Source organism: Balaenoptera borealis (genome assembly GCF_965194805.1).
Source record: "Balaenoptera borealis genome assembly, chromosome: 9".
Classification (NCBI taxonomy): domain Eukaryota; kingdom Metazoa; phylum Chordata; class Mammalia; order Artiodactyla; family Balaenopteridae; genus Balaenoptera; species Balaenoptera borealis.
Genome location: NC_138873.1, coordinates 66517502 through 66532864, shown reverse-complemented (window position 1 = coordinate 66532864; position 15363 = coordinate 66517502). Strand labels below are relative to the sequence as shown.

Genomic DNA, 15363 nt, shown 5'->3' with positions numbered 1-15363 from the left:
CCATCCCTCTGACTGCGCTGTGAGCACCTTGAAGGCAAAGGTGCCATTTGTTTTCTTCTATCCTCCAATGTCGCACCCTTTTGCACAGAGTGGGCACTCAAAAGAGGTTGAACTTTGTGTTCGTGGTTAATCCTTATCAGCAAATTAGCCCTTAAACTCTTTGAAGAATCATCTTCCGTTTTCTTTTCAAATTCACAGCTTTCCTTTTTTACTTTTATCTTTTTACACCTGCCTCCCCGCCTCCTGTTCACTCCCTGAGATGCCCCCTAAGTGCCCCTACAGAGAGGAGTGGAGAGACCCGTGTGTTTGGAGTGTGTCTGCTGTGTGTGCTACAGGCACTGGGGGAGTCTCTGGCCCCCAGAAGGGAGCTGAAGAGAGACCAGGACTGAGAAAGAAATTGTATTGTACTAACAAGCAATCAGTGGGAAATCATCTTAAGACTTTGACAATAATTTCCCAGCGGTTGGTTGTCTGGAAAAGGGAAGAAAAAAGCAGAGAAAGAAATAGTGTTTTATGCGGAATACCAAATAATTCCATATGACAGTGCAAATCAGCTTTGAATGCCAGAAGCGTAGAAATTAAAGCCCGCTCAGCCATTAGGTTGCCTGTCTTGATCAAGAAGGCATGGAGAGTCGTTTCCTCGGAAAAGCAAAGCTTAGGAAATGTAGGAAAGGAATTTGAAGGTGAGAGGCTTAAAATACGAACGTTTTGCAGTTGGTTCCAAATGAAAGCCGCTGCAAGTTGGTAACACAGTGCTAACGTATCACTAAAATGGGATAAAGTAAACAAAATGTTAGATCAGGTCCTGCCTCTTAATACTAAGGAAATCATCTTATGAAAAGATAAAAAGAAGGAGGCATTACGATCCTAAATAGAATGGCTTTATGAAATGGATCACTTAGAAGTATGGTTTGCGGCTTCATTTTGTATGACACATTGGCACACATACATGAAACAAATTGCTCTGAGTATTGTAACATGCAATTCCAAGGTCTCCTGCTTTTGGTTTGTGTTTTACATAAGTGGTTTCTGTGTTTGTGCCTTTACTGATGGGAATTCATTTATAACCTGCTGCGGTGGACTCTCTGACTGTCCTTTTTGATGAACTGCTTTTCAGTTCGTAACATTTTTTTGAGGTTTCTGTCATGAAAGGCTTCTTCAAATGCTGCATAGTATAACAGAAAATTGCATCAAGAAGGAAGCTGGAGTCAAGGTTAGATAAAGAAAACAAACCTTTCTATTTCTTCGTCCTATATTTCTTAAACTAGTTGATAATGGGCACTGGTTTATTTTGTAATATTGTGAAATCTGGGGTCAAGGGGAAATTTACTGAGAAAAGTAAATGGAAGCTTTCAACTTCTAAAAAAATAATGCAGTTTAGTAAGAGATATACGTTGACTAGAGGTTGAGAGTTTGGCAAGATGTCGAGGCCAAGGTCAGAGAACCTAGTCCAACATTATTTGTTGGCCATTTTTAAGGAGCAAAAGGAGTCATATCCCAGCACCCCAATCTTACCACCAGGGGCACGAGAGCTTCTTGGAAAAAAAGATCAGAGCCCTTGTCTCCTCCGTACTGCGCATCAGGGGCTGAAGATCGCAGCTTTTGCAAATGACCCCAACATTGTTTTTTTCTTCCACGGCTGATTTTATTTATACCTCTGCTTCAGCTTATCTCTGAGCAAGCTTGGTGGCCCTGTTTCTGCCTCTCAATAAATCCGAGGGACTCAGCTAAAGTCAAAGAAGCTTTAACATTATGGTAGACACTTTATTTTTAATAGACCAACAAGGCAATATAACATCTTCACAGAGAGACAGAGCGATTCACTTTACATAAGCCCCATAAACGAGCCATTTGCTACCAGAGCTGCACCACATATCTGTGTACACCATCTGAGAGGGGCCAATTCAAGTTTCACTTCTTCCCTGAAGTCTTCTCTGTTTCATGAAGATGCTCTATTTCATGAAATTTCTCCTCGTATTGAAAGTCTATTGTAACGTATTCGCTTTCTGCAGCCCACGATTAATTACAAATAACCACACCTTCTTCATGCAGAGGTTTGAATAGCAGTGCTAAAGCAAATCTCCCAGCACTCACCTACTTGATTGCAGAGGAGAGGGACATAATTATGTAAAAACCAAGGCACATTTCTTAGGTGTGCAGATATTTATTGTGCACATACTCCATAGCACACCGTAAGTTAAGTGCTGGGTGTGAAAAAGTGAATAAAAACTTTAAAGAGCTTATAGTTTAGTAGAGAGAACAGATTTATAGACAAAAAAATTACCTTCTATTCAATGTGGTATAGCTAGAAATACACCCAGTGTCAGGGTGGCCCAGAAACAAGTCTGATGATTTCTACCCTGGACTCAGGAAATGGTATCAGAAGTCTCCTTGGAGATTCTTATTTCTAGGTTGGGTTCAAAGCATGACAAGGATCATTGTTGTTTTTTAAGCGGACAAGTAAAGGAAAAGACACTCAATGCATAGTGGCGGCGGTAGTGTGAAAGAGCATATATTTGTGCTTAGAACCTAAATAGACTTCTGAATTGCTGGAATATAATAATTATAGAGAATGGCACTAATGGGAAGGGAAAAAAAAAAACCTAGGAGAGAAAGCTGAACAAATAACCTAGAGATGTGGTCATGACAGGTCTAGCAAGTGATGCGTGGGAACGGCAGATTGGGATTAGCAAAGTCACAATGAGAGTAGCATCTGATGGGGAGGAAGGATGCGTGGGTACAAGAACCTTAGAAGTCCTGAAACTGGGGACCACTTGGTGTCCAGGCAGACGGCTTTCCAGGACTCAGTAACTCCTGGAAGCACTGTGCTCCCACAGCTCAGAACAGTGACTGATACCCAAGCCATCAAGGAAAGGAAAAATGATGTGCAGTAAGCTATGTTGATGAAGCCAAGGAAGTGTGTAATAGAGTTTAGGATACCATCAAATGTTGAATATTAGAAACAATATTTTTTGGTGCTTAAAGATGTGTTAGTTTATAAATGTATGGATGTTCTTATTCTCTGACCAGACCAGCTGTATTAGGTATTACTGTTATCTAGGCTATTTTTTCATATCCATGTTAGGCTAGTTTTACTTTTGAGAATTTAAGTTCCTTATTGACAGATGTCTCACATCATACTACCCTCCATGTCTGAAGCCAATGCTGTAGGTCTGTGATAAAATTTTTATGGTTGTTTTTAGACCATGGTCCATTAGACTTCTGTCCTGCCTCCTGGTTCTTTGCTGACTCATTTATGGGACATCGCTGGCCCGTTACTGAAACCTTCAGTGGTTCATCCTACAAGGAAAAAAAACCCATTAACTGTACCTTACCCTGCAGAATAATTAGTTCCTGGGAAGCGAACTGGGGGAAGATGACATGATTTGGGGAAACAGTGTTAATTTGGGACCCAGAGAACCTTGGGTTTTGATGCCAGCTGCCAATCACTAGTGGGGTGGCTCAGCCCAGATGTAATCTCCATAAGCCTCAGTTTCCCTTTCTGTAAGCAGACAAGAGACACAAAGACTCTCCAGAACACTTATAAATAACAGAAATTATTTCTGTAAAACACACAGCATTCTGTTTATCACAAAGTAAACATTCAATAAATAGTAGCCATTAGTATTTTATTTATTATTTCTTTTTATTTAATAAGTACCTGAGTATTTTCCCAGTTTTATTGAGATATAATTGACCTGTAACATTGTTTAAGGCATACAACAAAATGATTTAATATATGTATAGTAGCCATTATTAGTATTTCAAAGTCATGCTTAAAAACACTATGTTTTTAATAACACATCTAAGAACTACATGACATGATTTTGAGAAAGATGAATAACACTGAAACTAGTTCACTATCTATGAACCCAGAATCACCTTATTATTTTCCTTTCACCACTGAAATCTGATACCAATGGCACTTTACCTTATCCTAGGTCAACTGTCCCCCATAATATTCTGAAATAAGATAAAATTGAATACATTTTAACTTTGTTTTTTGGAATTTTTAGATGTTTGAATATGACAAGCTTGATGTAAAGTGAGAAAGAAAGAAAGATAACTAACAGACCAGCAATTTAAAATATAAGGATGGAAACCAAGGCAGTAGATTTCTTAGAACACAGAGGAGCTGACAGGCTGAAGGTCTGCAAGGGAAAGTATTGACTGTAGAATCACTTCTCAGAATATACATTCTGCAAGAGCAAACTTATTCTAAGCACATTTCTTACCTTTATTTTTATATTGCTCTTATTACAAATTCAAAATTTCACGCTCACCATCATTCTCTTTTGTTCTAATCTTCCATTTTCCTGTAGGAACCCAGGGCACTGTTTGTGAGCAAGATATGTCACTTTTTTTTTCTTATCTCTTCAGTATAAATGCATTTTTATGTATGCATTTCCAGAAGAGGTTTTTTTTTTTTTTTGACATTGATGATTAAGAAATGGCAATGTGACACCTGGGCTTCTTTTTCCTGGTCAAAAAGAGCAAAGTACATATTACTAGTGACTGCCTATTTTAAATCCCCTTTTTCTTTGTCTGTCGAGCTGTCTGTAATCATCAGAGTGGAAAATAACTTTGAAAGCTCAAGCCTAGGGAGAAAAAAAGGAGCTTTAGTGCCTCAATATGGCAAAAAGGACCAGCAGTCAGAAGAGCTGGTTTCTGGAAACGTAAGCTTTTACCCAATGCCTGCCACGTTCTACAAAATGCGTAAACACGTAGTGTAAATCCCAGATGGGTCTGCTTGACTTGCAGTTTTTCCTGTAAATTTTGTCACATGGGTAGCCATGGAGAGGGGAGATTGGTCATTAAGAGAGAGAAACAGAAAAGAAAGAGGAGAAGTGAAGAGAGGAGAAATTTACTCTAAACCAAAAAAATCTGAAAGGCAAACTAGCTTCTGGCCTAGATTGGACTCAGTTTCATTAATGACCCCCGGTCTGCTGGCCTCAGCAAATTCGCCCCGTATATTGTGTGCCTGAAAAATGGTGCTTCGTGTTGGCCCTGGTTTGCTTCTTTTTGCTTTCCCTTCAACTATGTTCATTCTGTCCTCTGTGCCAGACACTGTGAAAATACCTTAACATTCTTTTCAGGCTTTGAAGACTTTTTTTTTTTAGTGTTGAACTTAATCTTCTCCAGCTTTTCTATTAAGGTTGTGTGGCAGTTTCAGTTATTTTTCTTTCTTTTTCTTTTCTCCTGCTGCTGCATTTGTAGATACACTCTCTCGTTGTCTCTAGGATGTGATGTATTATGCATGTCCTTTCTAGTGGATTGGGGTGGGAAAAGCCACAAAGAGCTGGTGAGCTCTGAGAGGTCATATACTCTGAGGAACGCCCACTGATGACAGTGCTGATGGACCACAATGGATGGTCTGGAGGGGGTGGGCAGGGTGGGATTCAGGAAAGAATATTCTCTTTTTTTTCATCCAGGCTGAAGGAAGAGCAATCTTTCTGTTTGTTACAGTGATGGGTAATTTGGAGCACTTCCCTTTGCATGAAGAAATTTGCTATTCTAATCAAAATCTCGTCCCTTTCTACAAACCATTATAAGATACTTATGAAAATAAGCAGATTCAGATTTCCTGTTTGAATTTTTGTCAGCTCTCACTTTTATGCTCATTTGCAGAATCACATAACTATGAAAGGCCAATTAGCTCTAAGTCTCCAGAAAATGACAGAATAAATTGCTTTCTTCCTAGCAAACCAAGAATAATATTGTGGGTGCAGTGCAAATGTGTCCACCCAGAGACTTCCGTTCATTTTATCAATCTAGGAGTGTCTCCAGCCTGTGTTCTGTGACTCACACTTTCAGTGTACACATTCCTGTTGGAGCTCTTATGTAACACTTCTCTACTTCATGCTAAGATAGAGGATGAATCCGTAAATTTGAGCAGTGCATTGGTCAAGATACTTCGTGTGGACTTGATCTCTCACTCCAGTCAACATTTATTTGTTACATCAGAGAATTCTTCTTAGCGGGGTTGACGCCATCAATGTAATATCCCTTAATGCAGCATAGTGAGCATCTGATTTTTTATTTCCAACAGAAGGTGGCTGGGATAATGTCAATGTTAATTGAAATAGCTATGCAGATATGACCAGAGACCATAACACAATTGCAATGTCCAAAATCATGCCATCTCAAAAGAGATGCAGCCGATGATGGCTTTTCTGAGATACTGCTCCTCCTGGACACACATATGTGAAAGTTGCCTCCTTTTTCCATATTTCTTTCTGTCGCTGCTCTCCATTTCTTGAATACTTTTCTCCCAAGTAGCCCTGAGCAACTTCACCATGCCTGGGAAGCTCAGGGCACCCCGAAAGAGAGAAATACAAAATTTTTTTTCAAACTGTAAGGGAATCACTAGGAATCAGCTGTTATAGCAGCCCTGAAAGGTGGTCACACTCAGTCACTGACACAGGACTAGGAGTCATAGTAAGTTTGATTACTGGAGAATCAAGGCATCTCTCTTGTTTCACACTCTGAGGGTTTCCACTGAAAGAACCTTTGCTGCTTATTCATCATTGCCAGAAGTATCATTCCTTTTTTTTTTTTTTTTTTAACAGCTTTCTTGGAGTATAATTGCTTTACAATGGTGTGTTAGTTTCTGCTTTATAACAAAGTGAATCAGTTATTCGTATACATATATCCCCATATCTCCACCCTCTTGCGTCTCCCTTCTTCCCTGCCTATCCCACCCCTCTAGGTGATCACAAAGCACCGAGCTGATCTCCCTGTGCTATGTGGCTGCTTCCCACTAGCTATCTATTTTACATTTGGTAGTGTATATATGAAAGGGAAAAACAAATACCGTATGCTAACACATATATATAGAAGTATCATTCTTGGTGCCTTAGAAAGGAGGGCAGAATAACAAGGAACTTGACTTAGAACTAGTGTGGAATTGTTTTGTTTTCCTGAGTCTATTCGTTCTTACTGAAAAACAGTAAATTGCTAATCATTCCTTGCTCACCTGTGGCACCTCCGTTGGTATAAATGTATTGTATTCAGTCAAAGATGTTATAATGAGTGACATATCTATGTACAATAACTGGGTACTTAGGCTGTAACCCAATTTTTGTTGTTCAGGAGAATGGATACAGGCTACTTGAAGAGTTTTGTTCTGGATTCCTATGGAGTTACATACAACATTTATATTAATACCCAATGAGTCTGACACGATTAGAGTCATTACAATGAATTCCAAAGGGATTAATGAGGATTTGCTACTTGTAGGAAGCTGTTGCCTTGCAGAGGCCGCCATTGTACGGTTCCAGGGTGGCCTCATTTTTGTCAGAACTTTTGGATTAGAGATCTTCAATAAAAACATCTGTAAACTGTTATAAGATTTACATTCTTCCCCCTCTTAGGGATGACATTGCTAACTCTACTGCCTTGCTGGGGCTCATTTAATCTAGCAGTCATTTCAGCAAGCACTTCATAAAAAACAATTGTTGAATCAATTGTGATGTTTCCAGTCCGGTATTCATTTATGATATCCTCTCCACCTGTAAACTCTCCCAGCTGCCTTGTAGAGGTAAAACTGGATAATTTCACAGCCTATAAAATGTGTGCTCTTTTTGTTAATATAAGATCTATGACAAGAACTCTACTGGTAGAGAATATACAGTTCTAGTGTCATTTTGTCCCGCTCAAGGGAAATAAAGCCCTGTACCGGGAGATAAGGTCATTCAAACTCTGTGTCTCCCTTTCAGCTGTCCTTCCTTGAAACGGCTCCTTCACATACCCTCCCACAGAAATTCAAAAATTCACTGAATGTTTTCTTCCCTGAGTTATTTTTAACTACATCAGAAAAGAAAAAAGAATACTCTGAAGCTTGAACATATTTATAAAAAGGAGAAATGTGTTTAATCTTCCCAAATTCTCACACACTTTTTTTTATTTGTCTGGAGGTTCTAAGTTATATTTTGGTTTGGTTAGTTTGTGTTAGTTCCTAAAACTTCACAAGGTTGAGCTGGGCACCTTCATTTCTAAGGTTTATACTTAAGCCATTTCCTAAGATGTGAGATATATAGGATCAGAGAAAAGAGCTGCGAAGACGCAACAGTCTGGTAAAGAGTAGTTTTGGAAATGACATGTCTGGGACTGGAGCACAGTGAGTTGAGGGGCACACAAATAAGAATCTTCATTTAATTTCTATGCAATGGGGAGCCTTGAGCCACTAAAGCATAACATCAAGAGACTCAGTATTTTCATGTCTGAGTTATTCTCTTGTACCTACAGACCCACAGAGCAATCACACATCAGTTTTGTAGCTACAATACAGATACCACTTATCCGACAGTTGAAGGTATAGATTAAGAATCCACTCATCCTAAAGGCATGTAGTACTTTCTTTAATAGCATAGGTTGAATCTAAATAACTTGTAGAGGCTATATCTGAAGTTAAACAATACATGCTTATGGAGGCCTGATGGGGGAAGGTGTGTGTAAAAAAACCCGGGAGCTAGAAGACTCACACAAAAAGTTCCACCTGAATAGAGTTGCATTTGTATTTCAAAAAAGGCAGTGGGGAACCAATATTTTTAAGGAACTTTCTGAAAAAAACTCAGTTCACTTTAACCTTTGGAAAACAAATGCCCTTGTGAACTGCATCCTTCAGGAAACTTGACCCATTACAATAAAGGAGCAGAGGTCACATGCATCTCGGCCAACAACAGTTATTGATTCTAGGTGCAACCCACAGCCACAGTTTTCCTGCATTGTGGAGGGATTCAAGGAGGTAAGAGAGTGGACCCCTCACACAATTCCTGATGATGTATAATTTAAAAAACCACTACATGAGGCAGTTGTCGGGGTGATATAGAACAGTTCTGTATCTTCATTGTGGTCATAATTATACGAACCTCTACAAGTGCCAACACACATAGAATTGTACACCAAAAGGAATCAGTTTTACTCTTTGGAAATTAAAAGTAGTAATAGAAAGAGTTATAGTTAAGTTACAGTTTAGAATTATTCTGTTGCATGTCATAGAATAACAAGAGGGACTTGATTGACAGATTAACACATTAAAGTAAAAGCTAAGAGAAAAAAATTCATGTAATAAGATATAGTAGAAACAACAATTATATTTTCAGAAAAGGCATCAAAAATTACTAAAAAATTGAGTGTGTGCAGTGATTCGTAAGGCTGTCCCATCAGCTTCTGATGAAAGCTGACTCCCCGGCCAGGCATTCATACCTCATAACATGCTCCCAACCCACCTTTCAAGCTGCATCTCCCTCTACAGCCCCAGCAATACGGAAATCTCAAATTTATGAACACTGAATGTTTTTCCGTAACTCATTTGGTGGCAAAAGCTGATCTGAACTGACATGAGGCTATTTATGTCTTTTATGTATGTCACTTTGTGCAAATATTTGCATGTTTGATGTAGAAATACGACTGTATTTGATTACCAGGTGCTTCGGTGTGTTTTAATATAGAGTATGTGAACTGCATCCTTTTTAAAAAAAAATCTGAAAAATTCTAATTGCAAAACATATCTGACCTCAAGGGTTTTCAATAAAGGATTAGGGACTGTTTTCCAAAGACTGCTTCTGAACAAAACACATGGTCCCTTCTACCATTTGGCCATGTTTCATGTGTTTATGCCTTACTCCCTTTGCTGATATTACTACCTGAGTCCAGATGTACAGTTCTCTCAATTCAGCCCTGTGAGAGCCAAGTTGAAATGCCACTTGCCTCCAAGAAGACCACCCGAGCTGGGCCGGTCAACTCCTTTCTTTTCTGATTCTAACCTTCTTATAACTCCTAGATTGTAATTTTCATGAGAGAACAGATTATTCTGATGAGCAGGACACTCTGGAGATGGTTATCATTGCAGTTGAGTTTGTGCAAAAGATGCAGAGTCGTGACTAGCATTGGGATCAGAAAATCTCTGGAGCGATGGTTGTGGTCATGGCCACCTGGACAAGGACAGAGGCCAAAGCTCCTTGTTCAAAGTTAGAAATAAAATGTCCTGAAGTTGAGGACTTGCCATGGGGCTTGCCAGGAATAAGTTGGCATAAACATGGTAAAAACATGGTAAAGGCACCTCTACCATGACTAGCTACCATGCACTAACCACTGATTAAGTACCAGGGCCTCTGCAGACACTTTAGAGCCATTATTTCATTTAATCCTCAAATTTTGGAGTAGCCGTTAATGGCTCCATTTTATAGGTGAGGGACTGAAGCTTAGAGAGGGTAAGCCCTCGACCAATATCACATAACTAGTTAGAAGCAAAGCCAAGATTTGAACTCATTCTCTCTAATACCCTGGGGCTTGTTCATAACTTTGTGGTACTGCCTCTTCCACTGGGGCAAACAGAGATGGCAGTGGGAAATCAGACTCCAGTGTTTTAGATGTTGGAGTTGGGGACTTGGGACAGCATTTGGCATGCTTTTGTACTATGGCTAACTCTGAATTTATGTTTGGCTCTCCAGTTTTTCCTAATAAATGCTGAAGCTTTACATCCCTCAATACTTAATAGTTCTCCTGCCCATTAAGATGGGTTGTATACCCCTAACTGAGGCAGCAAATACACTTAAGACTACTCTCTATATGACACCACTGAAGATAAATGAGAAGAGAGATTAAACCACATATGGGTGATCCAGTGGAGACAGAATACTTCAAAGTTTTGAAATTTTCTATGGGATTTCTTCAGGCCATTACTTCTTTTTGGGTCCTTGAACCTGACTGGGACCATATCATATTCATTCTTGTCCCCAGTACTAAATAATACAGTGTCTTGAATATAATGAGAACTAATCATTTATGGAATGAATTCCTGCTAGCCGAGATTGGTAGAGCTGGACAGCTTGATAGGAACATATCGTTGTTGACACCCATTTCATAATATGAGGCAGTTTCCTCATGCTTTAAGTTTTGGAGATTTCAGAATAAAGTTTACCTATTTAGAAATATCCAAAAAAGAACGAATACGTTTTATTTCTTTTTCAGTTGGACAAAATGTTGGGAACCACATTAATTTCCCCCAGCATTATTTTATGGTTTCTGTAGACCTGAGGGTTTTTGACGTATTGGATCCAATGGGAGAGCATGCCAGTAGTGTCCACAAAAAGCTGACATTCCGTATTTTGCTTATTAGTTCAGCCTTCTATTCTGGATCCTATCTGTGCAATCAGCAACTTTCACTCCAGGAAGGGAGACTGTAGATGAATTAATGAGAACGGACTTAGCATAGGTTCCCCCCAACAATTTATAGCAAGTAAATTAAAATCACCTGTTGGTCCAGCGCGTTGATGTTGCTGGCTCTTTGCTCAAACCCTTCAGGATTAGTTTAAGGTCAGAGGGATAAATAGGCATAAATAAAAATGTATTTTTCCATCTCTCATTCCACAAAGTTGTAGAGATACTTGAGAATTTTTTTCCTTTCCTATTACATTTGACTTTTACTGTTCTTGAGAAGCAAGAAAAAGTAAAACATAAAAGGGTGTGAAATTCCTACTGCTTTTGCTCTCTTACGTGTAGACACATTCAAACATAGGCTGTTCTATTATTAATTAGTAAAAATGCACAATGGAAATGTTTTATTTTGTAACCATATATCTTTACTCAGTGTTTAGGGGGCTGACTTTGAATTTCATCTGACTTCTACTCTAGGGGGGCAGCTAGAGAAAATTCCTGGGTTCTCACATTGGTTTTACCAACAAATGAGTGAAGATAATTTAGTGATCTCAGAGAATGGACCGAGGCAGCTGATTTTCCCAACCTGTCTTTGAAGCATTGAGGGTTACACCAAGGGTTCTTAGTGTTGCCTGGAGTCATCTGATCTCTGGTCAGAGACGTGGAACTTCAGTAAAGGAAGATTTTTGCATTGTACCTTGGCCCAGCTGTTCCCACATGGAATCAGAAATACTTGGAACTCTTGTCAAAAGTACCAATTTTTTTTTTTTTTTTAATTTTTAGCTCAGTGCTTTGTGACCACCTGGAGGGGTGGGATAGGGAGGGTGGGAGGGAGACACAGAGGGAGGAGATATGAGGATATATTTATATGTATAGCTGATTCACTTTGTTATAAAGCAGAAACTAACACACCATTGTAAAGCAATTATACTCCAATAAAGATGTTAAAAAAAAAAATACCAATTTTTAGGGCTTTAACCCACACCTACATTGTCAGAATCTCCACGGTTAAGGCCAATAAATCTATTTTAAATAAATTTTCTAGGTAATTCTGATGAACAGCTAAGTTTAGGAGTCAATTTCTAATCTAGACCACAATCCATTTATTCTGCAGATCTTTATTAAGTCTCCATGGCTAATGGTCAACCATAGTATTGTTGATCAACCAGTTTGTGGAGAGAGGTCATCTGCGTGAGTCTCTAGTCTGCTCACAGAACCTGGGTGTTTAATATTTAAATAGAATCCACTCAAATCCATATCTCGTGTCTTGAGAAACCGAGCATACCCCACAAAGTCCTTGAGGATTATGGAGGGATTTATATTTAGCCTAGTCTTCTATCCTCCAATTTTCTGCATTTACTCCATCTCAGTTTCTACCCTGTATTTCCTTTCTTTTCCCCTGCATAACCCTTTTCTACATCTCATCCCTCCACAGAAGCCACTGTCCAAATCGTCATTCCCCAAGTTACCTCTGGCAAAAGCCTTTGGGTCAATTCTTTCACTCTCTCTTATTTTGCAATACTCCCCTCTCCCCAAATCAATTTTTTTTTACCTTGCTATATAGACCATTTTAATTCTCTTCATCTGAATCCTCAGAGGACGGCCATCAACAAGTGTACTGGTTGCATATTGCACAATTCTGGCAGGTGCCATTCAGGGTAGAGTCTACCAGGGTGGTGACACCGGCCGTTGAGCCATTCTCAACCTCTTCGGATATACATGGGGATGCTGCCTTTCCACTAGCTTGCCAATATTCCCAAGCTTATTTTATTTCTCATGCTGTGATTTTTAAACCTTTAACATACATTCCAGTTTGTCTATGTCCCAAGCAAAACTGTGGCTATTCAGTTTACAGGAGATATGATGGAATTCTCTCTTAGAGTCTTTAAAACCACACTCCTACCATCATTTTCTCAAATTTGTTATAGCCTCTTTTGAGTGGTGCCCTCTGACTACATGATCATTGTAGGACTCTGTCCATTTATAGACGAGTATGTGATGCTTATCTATTAGGAAATGTCCTGGAGGTGAGCTCTTACATAGGGTGGTGATATGTAAGGAATACAGACAACTGTCTGACAGTGCAAGGGCACAGAAGCTGGTGAGTGGACCCAGCAGTGTAACTACGTTTCAGCTCTGTTGTCTCCTGCTCTGGCAAATTCTGCCATCCTCAGGAGACTGAAGTACGAGGTAGAATCTGAACAAAAGTAAATTGATGGAACTGGAGACAAAGTAGAATCAATAACAAGAGATTAACTGTTTTTTACCAAAGGGGAATGGTAGGGGGGAGGGATAAATCTATAAGGACTGACTGTATAGTACAGGGAACTCTACTCAGTATTCTGTGATAACCTATGTGAGAAAAGAATATGAAAAAGAATGGATGTATGTACATGTATAACTGAATCACTTTGATGTACACCTGAAACTAACACAACATTGTAAATCAACTATACTCCAATATAAAATAAAAATTAAATTAAAAATTCTAAAAAATTTTAAAATTTAAAAAACACAAGAGATTTACTGTTCTAAATCACTTGAGGCATTTAACCTGGAATCCCAAATTCCTCCTGAAGGGCAGGGTTGGTTTAGAGCCGAATGTTTTGATGAGTGTCAAGTGACAATATCTGTGCTCTTGAATATGGTAGCCACTAGCCCATTAAGAACTTGCAATGTAGCCAGTCTGATTGGAGTGTGCTGTATGCGTAAAATACACACCAGATTTTGATAATTTTTTGGAAAAAAAAGAATATACAAACCTCATTAATATTTACATAGATTATTAAAATTAATATTTAGATATATTGATTACATATATAATTAAATTAATTTCACCAGTTTTTTCTTTCTTTTTTAAATGGGGCTACTAGAAAATTTAAAATTACACATGTGTCTTGCATTATATATATGCTGGACAGCTTTGCCCTATATTCTGGTGGATTGAAACTACAGGAAATCAGATAGAGCACTCAATTTCTTTTCATTGCTATTTAAATGTCTCCTCCTCCTTTCCCCCAAATATGAATTTTTACCATTTTTTGAGCATCAACTATTTTCCAGGTACTTTATACATGCTATTTCTAATTCTCATAACAAGCCTTACATAATATTATTATACTCATTTTTCAGAGGACAGAACTGCTGCTTAGAAAGAATAACAACACATTATAAGAGCTACTATTTATGGAATGCTTACTATGTACCAGGCATTATATTGACTATATGTAAAAATACAAATTATGCCAATTTAACACATGAGCAGAATGAAGTTTAAAGAAGTCAGGGTATTTGTCCAAGATCATGCAGCCATATGTCACTGTGCCAGGTCCCCACTGGGGCTGGGTCCCATGTACATTGATGAGCTTTTTCAACCACGTACATTGATGAGCAAATCCATATTGCTTCCTGAACATTATTATTTTAAAAACCAAAATACAAGCAGGTAAAGTGACTGGCTTTTATCTGATCAAATATGTGATTATCCTTGGTCCGGCACCATTGGGGGTAGAATCACATAGCCCTTCTTTCACTGCTTAGTACATACATGTGCCATTTGAGACTCCAACAACATCCTTGGCTTAGCACTCCCCTTGGCTCAGTTAAGTTCTGATGAAAGGCTCCTTCTGGCCTCACCCTCATTCTTCACCCCAGGGCAGCTGTTGCAGGTGTTCAGCCATCCTGCAAACGGTGCTGTTATGTGCTGGCAACAGCAGCAGCCGTGGGGGGAAACACACCTATTGGTAAATGAGCACAACTAAATAGCATCTTTTGGATGATGAGTAATCTGGGGCCAAGTACTTGGAGAAGTGATCTACCCCAGGGTCCTCTGGGTAACGGTGGTGGTGTGGGCACCTGCGCTTGTGCTTGCATGGGGTGAAGGCATCAGGAAAGTGGCCTTCCTGCTGATCGGGATAGACCAGTCCAGGAGTCATTATAAAATTGAGCAGTAAAAATAAATGCCTATTTATCGTGGACCCAAGTTGGTGCAGCAGGACCTACAGTTCCAGCCTAATATACAGAATGCAAATAGAAAAAGGAATAGCAGATGCTACAAGAGTACCTGCCATGAGCTAGCTTTTGTGCCAGATGCTTTACAGGTATCACCTCTAATCTTCACTTTAATCTTGAAACCTAAGTACTATTATCTGTAGGTAAAGAAAGTAGGCTGGGGCTTCCCTGGTGGCGCGGTGGTTGAGAATC

The 15363-nt window shown here is 39.2% G+C and overlaps 1 long non-coding RNA gene across 1 annotated transcript in view; it reads left to right on the top strand.

The window, feature by feature from the left end:
• Positions 1-1639: 1639 nt before the first annotated feature.
• Positions 1640-15363, top strand: part of LOC309635099 — a 28755-nt gene continuing 15031 nt past the window's right edge. The window contains exon 1 of the long non-coding RNA XR_014248646.1: positions 1640-15327. This is a non-coding gene — a long non-coding RNA (uncharacterized lncRNA). The remainder of the gene's footprint in view (positions 15328-15363) is intronic.